Raw genomic sequence first — 12,365 nt, forward strand, 5'->3', positions numbered from 1 at the left:
CATCCCTGGAGATTATTGGGAGGTAGCTTTTTATCAGCTATCAAGCAATTTAAATCCAACTTGCACATAAGAACACAAAACCACTCAGCTGTGAAAACAGGAAAACAATTTATTGTATTATATCTGAATCATGGATTGTCATATCCCATTCCTCTATACAAGTCATTTCCATGATTAAGGGCCTTTTTATATAATTTAGCTTGTAACAGTCATTGTTCTCATGTTTCAAGTAAAACTGTGGAATTTATGTCCAGGCACTTTGATAGGTGACCTCATTATTCAAGAGCCTGCTCATTCAGTTCCTATGGATGGCATCAAGAATTGCAGCTCTGAAAAATGTTTGGGAGGGTTGAGGGCCTGAGCAAAGGCATCATCTGAGACGTACTGGAGTGTGTCTGCCAGATATGGCACAAACCATAAAGGGGACGTTCTACTGGATCAGGAACTGTGGGATAGGGGACACCCCAGAGCCTCTAAAAAGACTCTGGATACATGTGTTTAAGCAAACCAAATCTATCTTTAATTTTTAGATATTTTGAGAGAGGAAAATCAACAGGGCTTTTGTTTCTGAACCATTCATGTTCTCTTAAAAAAGCCTTTACTTCTGGTTTTGACAAGAACAACTGTTAATTTACTCAAAAAATAGGGGGGAAAACCCTTGCATCTGGATTCATTTTCTTACCCTTCTTGCTTTCTCAAAGTTTTTTTTTTCCACTGGCAGTGAAGCCTGGCTGCCAAACTGAAGGATAAATGTCTTGTATGGAGCTGTGAGATGAGCACTGAAGAATGCTGATACATAAAGACTGAACCTAATATAGGCAGGTGTGAAGCTCAGAGCTGCACCCACCAGAACAAATATGTTGCCTTTCTCACACTTACAAATCATTTTCAGACAACAATTCTGTTTCTTAAATAAGCTCTGAGGAATGTCTTAAGGTAGTGATGCACAGGTTATTCTAGGAAAGTATTGGCATTTCAAAGCAGAAGGAGCTAGTTTGTCCATGTTTTGTTTTCAGTTCTACCTTCCAGCTTGCTCATACTCAGAGTATTTCTACAGTGCTGATTGTAGAGCTGTCTGTGACAGATTTAAAAGCAGTAGCTCAGCTTCCAGGACTAATCTAGCTGGAACTGCCTATGACTTACTGAGAAACTTCTTAACATCTAGGCTTGGTCCAGGCATAGACCAAAAGAATTGAGGAAGGCATGCACTGGATATCTGAGCAACCCATGCCATAAATTCCCTACACTGTTGGGCTGTGCATGAGAGCTGTTTAAGAGTTGACAGAGTAACCAGAGGGACAGTAAATCCATGTAAGTCCTGACTAACAGACCCCAATTCTCTGATGAAGGAAGGGAGACTGTTGTGGAAATCCACATCTCCAAGCACATGTGCACGTGGCATAAGGATGCTCAGTCTGGTAGCTGAGGGGTAATGCACCAGCTGAATGTGCATCAAGGCCTTTGTGAGAATGAAGCTAAATGCTGTTTCTGAGTTGACCTAAGGTGACCTAAAGCTGAAATGGATTGGAGCTTAAGGTCAGATTTGAATGCTGTATCCAGATACACAGATATTGAGACCCATCCATAATGCCCTATGTCTATTGATGGTCCTACTGAATTGTTTGGTAAAATACTACTTCTTGGCAAGGTTATACAGTCTGTAAGTTAGGATTCAAGAAGCTTCATATTACATATTTATAGAAGTTTCTGATTATAACTGTGCACACTTCTGTGTGTGCTATTTTAGCCTAAAGACCATGTGAGCGTGTCATGGATCAGAGTGTGAGCCATGCTTCATTATGGTGACAAGAATGATACTGTTTCATTTTTATGTCACTCTAGACATGACTCACATATTCTTCTTAGAATTCTGACTTTTTAAAAGTCTTGAGAGATATCCTATGGATTTATGTAGTCAGCAAGCAGAAGAGCAGGGCCACTGCCCTCAGTGTAGCTTTTAAGTTGAAATTTAGTAAAAACACACATTTAATTTTTTTTCCATTTATTTCCAAGAATGTGCTTGTAAAATGAGGTGTAAACTGAAACTTTTTCACTGCAGATGAAATACTAGCTGCAGAGCAGGCTGCAGCCCAGTGGAAGGCAGGAGGAAATCTTCCTCAGGTGGAGCCTGGTAGCCAAACACCTGAGGGTTGCTTCACTCTGCTTTTAGCCTCAGACTTGGTTTTTCAATCTTTTTCAAAACGATATTTTATCAGTGAACCCCCTTTGCCTCTGTTCAGCTGTTAGTATATATTGTCTTGGCGTGGAAAAATGAGGGGCTGAACTGCTACTGTGGGTTTCAGCTGTTTCCATGCCTTTGGAGGAGGGCAGAAATTGTTTCTGAAATCCCAGAGAGATTGGTGTCTTTGCAGAGACACCTCTGGTCTCGCTCAACAGAGGTCGAAGGAGGCTTTACATGACTGTTCACTCAAGTCTTCATCTGGCAGTGACTACTGTCTGACCCGGCCCAAAACCTCCGGACAAAAGCAGCTTCCAGAAATGACATGGTGAGTGGGTCAACTGCGTGATTAGTGAGCAGTTGGATAAAAGTAAGTGGTGTTTTAGCTTCATGACAATTGTGTCAAGTCATGGTCATGTAATAATTTAATTTGTGAAAACCTTTTGGAATTTCAATTCTTATGTAAGTGTTCACATAGTGACAGGGGGTAATCTCTGAGACTGATGAAGGTGCACATGCTTTCAAAGAGCTCTTTAGTGCCGTACCATAATCTTCTACAGAAATGCTTTGCACTTTTTTTTTTCAGTTAAACAAAGTTTTTCCTGGCCTGGTTTCAGAGGCAAGGAGTCACACTATTCTTATGGGAATGAAAACTGTTTGAACCGTGGAAGTAGGAGCACGTTAATGCTGACATGTGTTTTACTCTGCTGTTCCTTTGATCAATAGTTTCTGTATAAGCAACTTCTTAGCATGCACTCATCTTCTCATTTATATTCTCCTCATGTTAAGCCTTTATAATGAGAACATTTGTACTGAATGAAAATCAGTCCCAAGAGACGGCTGGGCTGAGGAATAAAACACACTCATAGTGGAGCAATAATTAGAACAGTACAAGGGAAAACAAAAAGCGATATGCCTGCCATTCCTAGCATAGCAAAAAGGGCACTCTGGCATTGATAAGCAAATAATTCTGCAGCAAGAGACTGGAGTTTGACTGCTGGTTTGTGGTCTCTGGTCCCACTGCTGTTTATGTTCTTTGTTTAGTGACTCTTGGATGAAAAATGCATTAGCAGAGACTGGGATGTGGAACTGTTTCTTCAAGGAACTCTCCTCATTGCTGGAAAATAAAGCCCCTTTTTGCTCATGGTGATTAAGGATTAAACCAATCCAAAATGCAGAATTATAGTAGTTAAGAGAAGATAATTAAAAAGTTACACATGGGGATTTCAGTAGAAGCTTATCTGAAATAAAAGTTGGTTTTCTTTCATATAAGAAAGGCAGAGATGATTTGAGGTCAAGATTGACTCTAGAGATTCTGATGGGATTTTTTTAGCAAAATTGCAATTTGAATTAAAACTCAGAGAAAACATTGCATTTCCAGAATACATTTTACTTCAATATTTTTTTCCTTTTCTTAGCCATACAGAGAACTTCAGGCACTGAAACACTCAGAAGATAAAAAGAAAACATGCTGATATGACTTAACTTCAGTCATAACTCAGAAAAACATAACAGAAAAATGAAACAAAGAAGAAATACCAGCAACTAATGACAAAATTCAAAGGTAGCTGCTAGTGTGAAAAAAAACCAAACTAGTAAATCCAAATGTTTAGAAGAATAGAGGATGCCATGAGATAAATCATTTGACTGACCAGACTGTATCTGGTCAGTAAAATAATGAACACTTGTGTCTGTCACTTTGCTGTACTGTACAGGCAAATGTCCCATTTCCCAGGCACATTTTCCAACCAAATACATCCAAGGAAGAGGGCTGAATGAGCATATGGTCATTTTAGCAGAATGCTGAAGGGTTTTAAGGAATATTGCAGGATAGAGGCTAAGTCAAGGTAAAGTCAAGGGAGAGCTCAGGGAGATGATCTCTAGAGGAGCAGGAAGAAGCAAAGGAACAAAGTGTGCATTTGAAGCTCCATTTATCACTGTGTAGGTCCTCTGAACCTTCATCACTTTCAGAAGTTACCCCTAGTCACTATGTGAAAACTTACAGAAGAATCAAAATTTCAAAAGGTTTTCACAAATTAAACTATTACATGACCATGACTTGGAACAATTTTCATGAAGCTAAAACACCACTTACATTATCCAACTTGTGTCAAAGTGGAATAAGTAGTCAAATCCTTAAATGTGCAGAGAGCTACAGGAAATTAATTGCAAATGATCTTAAATTCTGAGGCATTCCTCCTGCTAGCCAGCAGAGCAGAGTGGGCAACAAACCTCCCTCCTCCAGAAACAAATGGATGACTGAATGTTTGCAAATAGCTTGAGGTGATGGCTGTAACACCAAGCCTTGTTCTTGCTAAGTACAGGAAATTGGAATAGAAACCTCAGCAAACTTATTTAGATTATTTAACAAAAAGAGTCCACAGCAAAACCAGGCAGAATCATTAAGTAAATATAATAACTTGATAAATTAAAACCTTCTTTACCATGTGCTCTAAAATGAGATGTATCACTGGGCTGGGATGGATCCTATTGTTTGTAGAATGATTGCTAACAAAGGGAATATGCGTAGAATGGTGAAAGCAACATCCTAAATAAATAATTCTACAGAGGTAAGGAAGGTGTTTCAAAAGTGAAGGTGCAAAAAGGAAAAAACAGATTAAATTGTTAATAAATCCAGATATTCTTAATTTCACCCATCCATCCATCCATCCATCCATCCATCCATCCATCCATCCATCCATCCATCCATCCATCCCAGTAAAACTTCCAGTGCAGGGACAAGTCTAACCTTTATAGTTCCATTGCACTTAAAGCACGTATTAATCAAGGAAACATAACTAAAACTGCTTTTGGTGGTAGATGTAGAAAACACAAAAAAACAGATTCATTGCTCATTGAGCTAACATTGCCAGTGACCTGTCTGTTGCATGTTTATTCTACAATTTTCCAGGTAGACATGGTAATACTTTTTCTAGAGATATAGGAAAGGCACCAAAAGACATAGAACCCACTCTTAATTTGTACCTTAAGATTATAAAAAAGGAAATGAAGTAATGCATTTTTTGAGAGACTGGAAATTAACTTTCTTAGTTATATACTAGACAGCTTTTGTACTTTCAGTATAAAGGGGTGCACTACTTTGAAAATAACATGGACATTATGGAACATCACTGGATTTAGTGATGGATTTAGTTACAGAAAAGATGAGTACAGAGAAGCCACAGATCAATTTGTCTTGTTTTGTCTTGTTGCCATCCTCTAACCTCAGACTCTTGGAAGACCACTTTTCTTCTCTCATAACTGCAGAGATGCTCCTTCATAGTTACTTACTAAGTCTCTGGTTTTTTAACTGCTGTAGTGTTTCTGGATCATCCACATGAATTAATAATTTATATACATTCATAATTTACACTAGTGAGAGTGATGGAGTAACAGAGGCTGGAGGCTGTGGGATCAAAGGGAAGGGATCTTCTCTGTAGTCAGTGAAGTCACCAGGGTCATGAAGAGAGGCTAAAAGACTCTGTATGGAGAGCCTGATCTCTGTGTAGAGCAATGTGCTCTACCAAACTGGGGCAGCAGCCTACACCAGCACATGAAAACCTGGGCTGGGAAAGTGAACATGATCAGTTCTTGGCTCAAAATGTGTTATGACCTCTCTTTCAGCTCAATTTGTTTGGGCATCTTTAACCAGTCATAAAGAGACTCCACAAACTGGACATGCACAACTCAAAAGCATAAAATGACCATTTATCACCTAACACATTAAAAAATGGGCTCTTACAAACTACTAAGCTAAGCTTTAATATGATCCCCACCCCAAAATCTCTCTGCTGGTTGGGTGGCCATGAGTTAGGAGGAGAGAAGTCAGTCTCCATAGTTCCCTGGACCAAAGTCTCTGTGGTGCTGAGCTGCCACCTGCCACCCCCTCCAGCAGTGCTGGTCCACCAGCTGTGTGAGCCAGTGATTCCTGCATTGCTGACCTCCTGCCACCCCATCTCACATCCTTCATCCAGCCCCTGTCAGAGCTGCACGGGGCAGCTGTCAACATGAGACCTTGTTCTCAGGCTGAGAGACATACAACGTGCCCAGCAGCCTCACCACATCCACATCTGTCACGTGGGCTGCTCTCCACACCAGCAGACATTTCCATCCAAAAGCTACATTAGCTTATGCATGGGTGGATTAATGTTACTATTGGTATTCCAGACTCAAACTGGTCCTTGCAAGAAATAGATTAAGGAGGTTTCAGAGAAATGTTAGCTAACATTGTTAATCATTATTCTTGAATGTAATCTCAGAGCCCTTGGCTCTGCCAAAATATTGGACATTTTCCTCACACTGTCTCCTTCCCTCACTCCAGAGAAATCCAAAGAGAAGCTTGCTTTAGCCACAGCTGGCCCCAGAGGATTAGTCACAGAGGCACAGGAAGCCTAGGGACAAAATCAAATGGAACCCTGTGGCAATGGACACTGAACACACAGATAAAATCTTCATATTGCACATAGTCTTCTCCTTCCTCTGGTTTACTTGGAAGCCATTCTGCAGTGCTTCTTTGGTGGGAGCTATGCCACATGGGAATGCTCAGTTCAGCTGTTTATGAAATTCATCCTTCACTAACCATGTTATTTAGATTTGGAGGTTTTTGTGAGTCCAGTTTAAAAATAAACACAAGCCCAACACAGACCTAGCACAGTCTGGTGTGAACATGTTGCAGCACCTGTGTTAAACTCTCCTGATATTACAGAAACTTCATAATCCTTTCAACACTTAGCCTGGAAATCACACAAACATATTAAGAAGCTTTCAAAAGAAATTAGAGTGGATTTAGCTGCTATCTCAAAGTTTTATTAATTGTACAAGCAGACACAGCAGGTTATGCACAAAGCACTTGCATGCACTTTGTTCTGCTGCTGCAGAAGTCTATGCCATGTAAGTTACATGACAAGAAGAGTTTTGCTCATTCATGTGAACACCATCAGGCACTTCATCGGAGAGAAAAAGAGGCTTGGAGTGGCAGCACACCCAGGAGCTGAGCAAACCTGGGCTAGGAGACACCAGATCTAGAGAATCTGATTTCAAACCAAAGTAATCATCATGAGGGTCTTTCATCACCCAGGTTTCTCCATTGAAAGGACAGAGAAAGAAGTAGAATCCCAAAACTGAACCAGTAAATATTTATTAGGCAGTTGTTTATAGAGTGGGCTGCTGGCATGATGTCTAAAATAGCCTGTTTTTAATCAGACTACTTTAGAGTGTGTTTAAAAATGGAAAATGCCCTTGCTACCCAAGTGAGGTAAATTTCCCCAGCAGTTTATGGGAAAAATATAACCAGGGTGTCACATTTGCATTAACAGAAATGAAAGTATACTAAGGCCAATACTGAATGGCTTTAGAAATCTTGTTCTGAGCCTCTGGGATAAACACTGTTAAATAATGGCAAAATAAACCTGCAAGCATACTTACAAATTCATTCCACAAGTCACAGTGTTGCTTTTTATGGGATCAAAAATCATGCAAAAAATTATGCAAGGATATTCAGCCAAGTTTTTCATGACAAAAAAAAACATCAGAGAAACTCAACATTTTTTGTCTGTTTTTGACTGTTTCCCTTATGGGCCCCCTCCAACTCAGAATATTCTGTGGTTCCAGAGCAAAATGAGAATAGGGAACCTGTCTCCTGTCTTAACAGGTAGTACACATAGCTGTAGTTTACATGCATTAACATATTACTTCAACCTAAAAATTTCCCCCCTCTGCTTTACCCATGTGGCTGTAAGAACTCAGATAGCACAAAGAGCCATGTTCCCGCTTGCAGGAGCAGTGCCTGCTTCAGCTGAGTGCTTCTTTCCCTGGCACATCCTCCCAGTTTCCAGCAATCAACCCTTAAGGGACTTTGAGTGGGAAGTTGCATCTGGAACTGGAGGCTGTGATTACTAGCCTGATTAGCAAAAATGAAAATTGTTTCCAAAAAGAAGAGACATAAGATGATAATAAAAGACAGTTGAAGTTGTAAGCGAATTAGTGAGCAAAAGAAAAACTCAGTCCTATTTCACAACAATACTTTGAATGCTATTTGGTATATACCAGCTCTCACAGAAGCAGAGCTGGGCTGCAAAATGTGGCAGGGCTTGGGTTGCTCTTATGCCCTGCTAGGCCATGAATCAGTACCAGATTGTGCACAGAAAATGGCCAGGCTCATACTACCCTGTGGTTCTTAGCATCCTGTAGTAAGCCTTCCTCAAAGAGACAAGCTCTTTGATACTCACACTGACAGCTGTCCTTGTCTTGCTGTGCCAAATCTGAAATGTTTGGCTGCCAAGGTCAGGGAGATGTGCCCAGAAACAGGTTGGTGGGGAGCTCTGTTTTTGGGACAGGACATGGCAAATCCTCACCCCCTGGGATGATCTGCCTCCAGCTGAGGTGCCATGGCCTCCAACTGAAGAACAGCCATGTGCTGTGCCTGTGCCTGGCATAGATGGGGTGCCTTGGGCAGGATCACCTCTTCACAGGCAGGCAATCTGGGTAATTTACACCCTCCCAGGGCAAATGTGTTTCAACTAGACCAGAGAGTCAAATGCAATACTTTGGACCAAATGATAGATTGTGATTGCAGAAAACAGAGTTATTTTGAAAGAAAAGCTCTTTAGTGTGCTATCAGATCAGGATGAAATGTTGCCTGAATAATAATTACAATTGAAATCACACTTTTTTTTTTCACTTTGGGGTTTGGGGGTGAAGTAACATTGCCAGAGCTAGGAGACAGTCTGGCTCTTTTTAGTGCACCAAAGCTGCAAACTGGAGAGAATGCATCATTCATATTGCTTTTCTGTTATGCTCCTCTCCTATTTATCTTTTATTAAATTATGGTCCTTCTTGAAGGCATGCCAGCAGGCTGGGTCTGTGTTATTACTCGGTGCTTCAACAGCCTGCATCCCTTCAAAATATTGTGTTGCAATAAGGGACATTAGAGGAAGCTGGCAGGGCACAAACAGAAGAAGGGTTTAGCATACAGTAGATAATCAACCTGTGGAACCTACTGCAGAAAGATTTTGTTGGTGGAAAATCTACATGGCTTGGTGCATGAATGGGTGACAGGAAATCCACTGCAGGTTGATACCGAAACCACAGCCACTTTAGGAAAGCCCCAGCTGTAAAGCTTTCTGTCTTTTAACATATGAACTTTTATAAATGTTTCATTTGGCCAGTTTGCAAAACATGTGACCTTTGTTATCCTTACTCCTTGGGCTTTGGAAAATTGCTGTACTATTCATTTGATCATATACAGGAAAAGCATTGTTATCAGGCTGAGGTCAGATTACCAACAAAAATACGATCATGGGCTTGGTAAATTCACAAGAGCCTACTGAAGGTGATAATATGTGCAGATTGCTCTTTTAAAGCCCAAGGGGATTTTCATGCTTCAGCAGTATCCTTCCCACCCCTAGCACAGGGAATTATTCTCATCCCTTGCACCTTACCTGAATTTAGAACTCCTTACTAACGGAGAAACCCACTTGCTATTTCTCTTCTATTTGAGAGCATATTTTCTTCTCATATGGGAATCATTTTATATTTATGTATTTTTATCTTTGCTGGCCATTGTTACACCTCTTGTGCCCTAGGATAGACCTTCTGGACTGATGTGACTAGAACTGAAGACAATGCTGTCATTCCAGGGTCATATATAGTCTGACATGATGATGTTTTCTTTTATATTTTCTATTTCTTTCCCAATAATTCATAACATTCAGTTTAGCTGTTTGATCATTGCCCTGAACTAAGGTGAAATTTACAGAGAAATACAATGATTGCAAGATCTTTCCCCTGGGTAGCAATAGCTCATTGACAGACCATTACTGTGAATGTGTAATTAAGGTAGGTTTTGCATTGATTTCTATTTATCAGTATTAAATTTATTCAGCCATTGCATTATTTATTGATATTCTCACAAAATATTTTTACAGGTCTTGGTAGACTTAGCTTTGACTACTGTGATCAATTCAATATTATCAGCAAAAAGTGTCTCCTAAGTCTTCACATTATTTTCATGATAATTTACAAACATCTATGGAATTCTGCATTTCCTATTATATTTCCAATTACAACCATAATTGCTTAATTGCTTTAATGCACTTTATGAAGACATTGTTAAAATGATTTGATGATTAGCTCATCCTTAATTGTATGTTTGTTAGTATCTTCAAATAGCTCCAACAGCTTTTACTCTAAAAGCCATGTTGATTCATTCCATATATGACATATTTATCTATTTTCTGACGTTTTCCCATTAATCTGCTCAGTGTATAAGGCACATTTTTCTCCTTGTAATTCTCAAAATTTCCCCTGGTGTTTCATTAAATATTGATGCCACACTTACCACTTTCAAGTCCTTGGGATCGGAACTAATTTTAAGCAGTGGTGTACAGCATGGTCATTTCAAACCATCCTGGAACTGAGTCATGCAGAAATTACTCATGTTCTGGTAGCCAGACTTCACCATGTTTGTGGTGCTGCATTGCTTCATTTTGGAGGAAAAGCAGTGCAGACTTAGCACCTCATCCACCTTTCATTTGTATCTGTTGCTTCCTACTCCAGGACTTTTGGACTGGCCATACTGCTTATAATGTCACGGCAGGAAGTAGTAAGGACAAGCATCTGCTGCCCGTGATCTTAGTGGACTGTAGAGTGCCCTTTCAGCTGGAAGATTTTAGTGGTCCCTGTGCCAAAATGTACTGTGAAAACTGTGCTAGATCCTTTATCAATACAAGTATAATAAATCTGGCATGGATAAGCTGTTTTCCTATATGAGAAACTCAAAGAGTTGAGTTCACGTGCAACTGCAGACTTCTCAATTCAATGGGTACCAGAAGAAACTTGGACCATACAAAGCCCCGCAACCAAAAAGAAAAAGGGTCCTTCTTCTCTTTCAGGTGAACAATTTGGATAATGAATACTCCCAAGAGTGGGCTCACCTCAGAAGAGAAAACAGAGATCCCAGTGGAGGTGAAATAGCATAGCTCTCTCCTTTCATACTTCTGCCAAGGCTCACGCAGGAGAAATTACTGCACAAACCCAGACAGCCATTCAACATAGGAAGGAGGTGATGGGAAAACTTCCAAGTATTACAACAGTTCTTTACTCTTTACTGTATTTAGATTTGATCAATTTGAGGGGCAGGAAATAAGGTTCAGAGAGAGAAATGATTTAACAAAAAAAAAAAAAAAACCCTGCACGCTGAAGGTAATAATATTTTATACAAGAAACGTTGTTTCTTACCTTCAAAAAGAAAGATGCTTTCAATTTCCTGTAATGCTAAATCCATTTTGCACCAACTGGACTTATGTTCCAGTTTTCAAGCAGGAAATTTTTTCATTCCTGTGTAACCTTCATATCTTAGTTGCAGTGATCTCTAAAATTCAGTTACAGTTATGATATTTTGTAAAATAGACTAAATCTCAAGCATCAAGTACCAGATTGATTTTCTCTTCAGAGGTTCCATTTCTTTAATGCGCAAGTTATTTTGTCCTTCAAGGAGTCTGTTACAGCACTTTCCCTTCTGCTGTTGATGGAAACAGAACCCTGTTCAACCCATGGCTTAAGCCCAAACCTGCTAAGTATTGGCAATGCTACCTGTGATTTTAGCACTATGGAAAGCAGACTTGAAAGACTCAAAGACCCATCAGCCTTCTAAGGGTTGTGGTAAGAGTAACAGATTCAAGAATCCAATTTGTCTTCATTTTCAAATGTAGAACTCAGCACTGGGGAAGATCTTTGGGATATACCAATGTAGTTTTATTGACTTGAGTTTATTCTACATCAGGACAAACCTACCTGAAAATTTACTTTTAGGATCATGTTTTCCACCATGACAAACAGATTTATCCAGACAAAAAATTTTCTTGTATATTTAGACACAGTCCACAGCACAAAACTCATTTGCAAGAGTACAAATGCTTAAACTTCAGTTCACAGAATCTGTCATCTTAATATTTAAAGTAAATTCAGAGCAAATGCAACAGTTTCATGCCTGCAGTTATCTCAACTGCCAGCAGTAAGTAATCCTGGCAAATCCACTTAGAGATATCAGTAGGTGTTTAGATACACAACTGAAAAACCATGTTAACCTTGTGCCTAGGTCAGAACAAAGTTTTCCTTATGATTACTTGGATTTCCTGCTTCCGTTTGGGCTGAAACTACTTTGGGAACAATTTAACTCAACTATGCA

This window comes from Agelaius phoeniceus, chromosome 3, assembly GCF_051311805.1.
Source record: "Agelaius phoeniceus isolate bAgePho1 chromosome 3, bAgePho1.hap1, whole genome shotgun sequence".
Classification (NCBI taxonomy): domain Eukaryota; kingdom Metazoa; phylum Chordata; class Aves; order Passeriformes; family Icteridae; genus Agelaius; species Agelaius phoeniceus.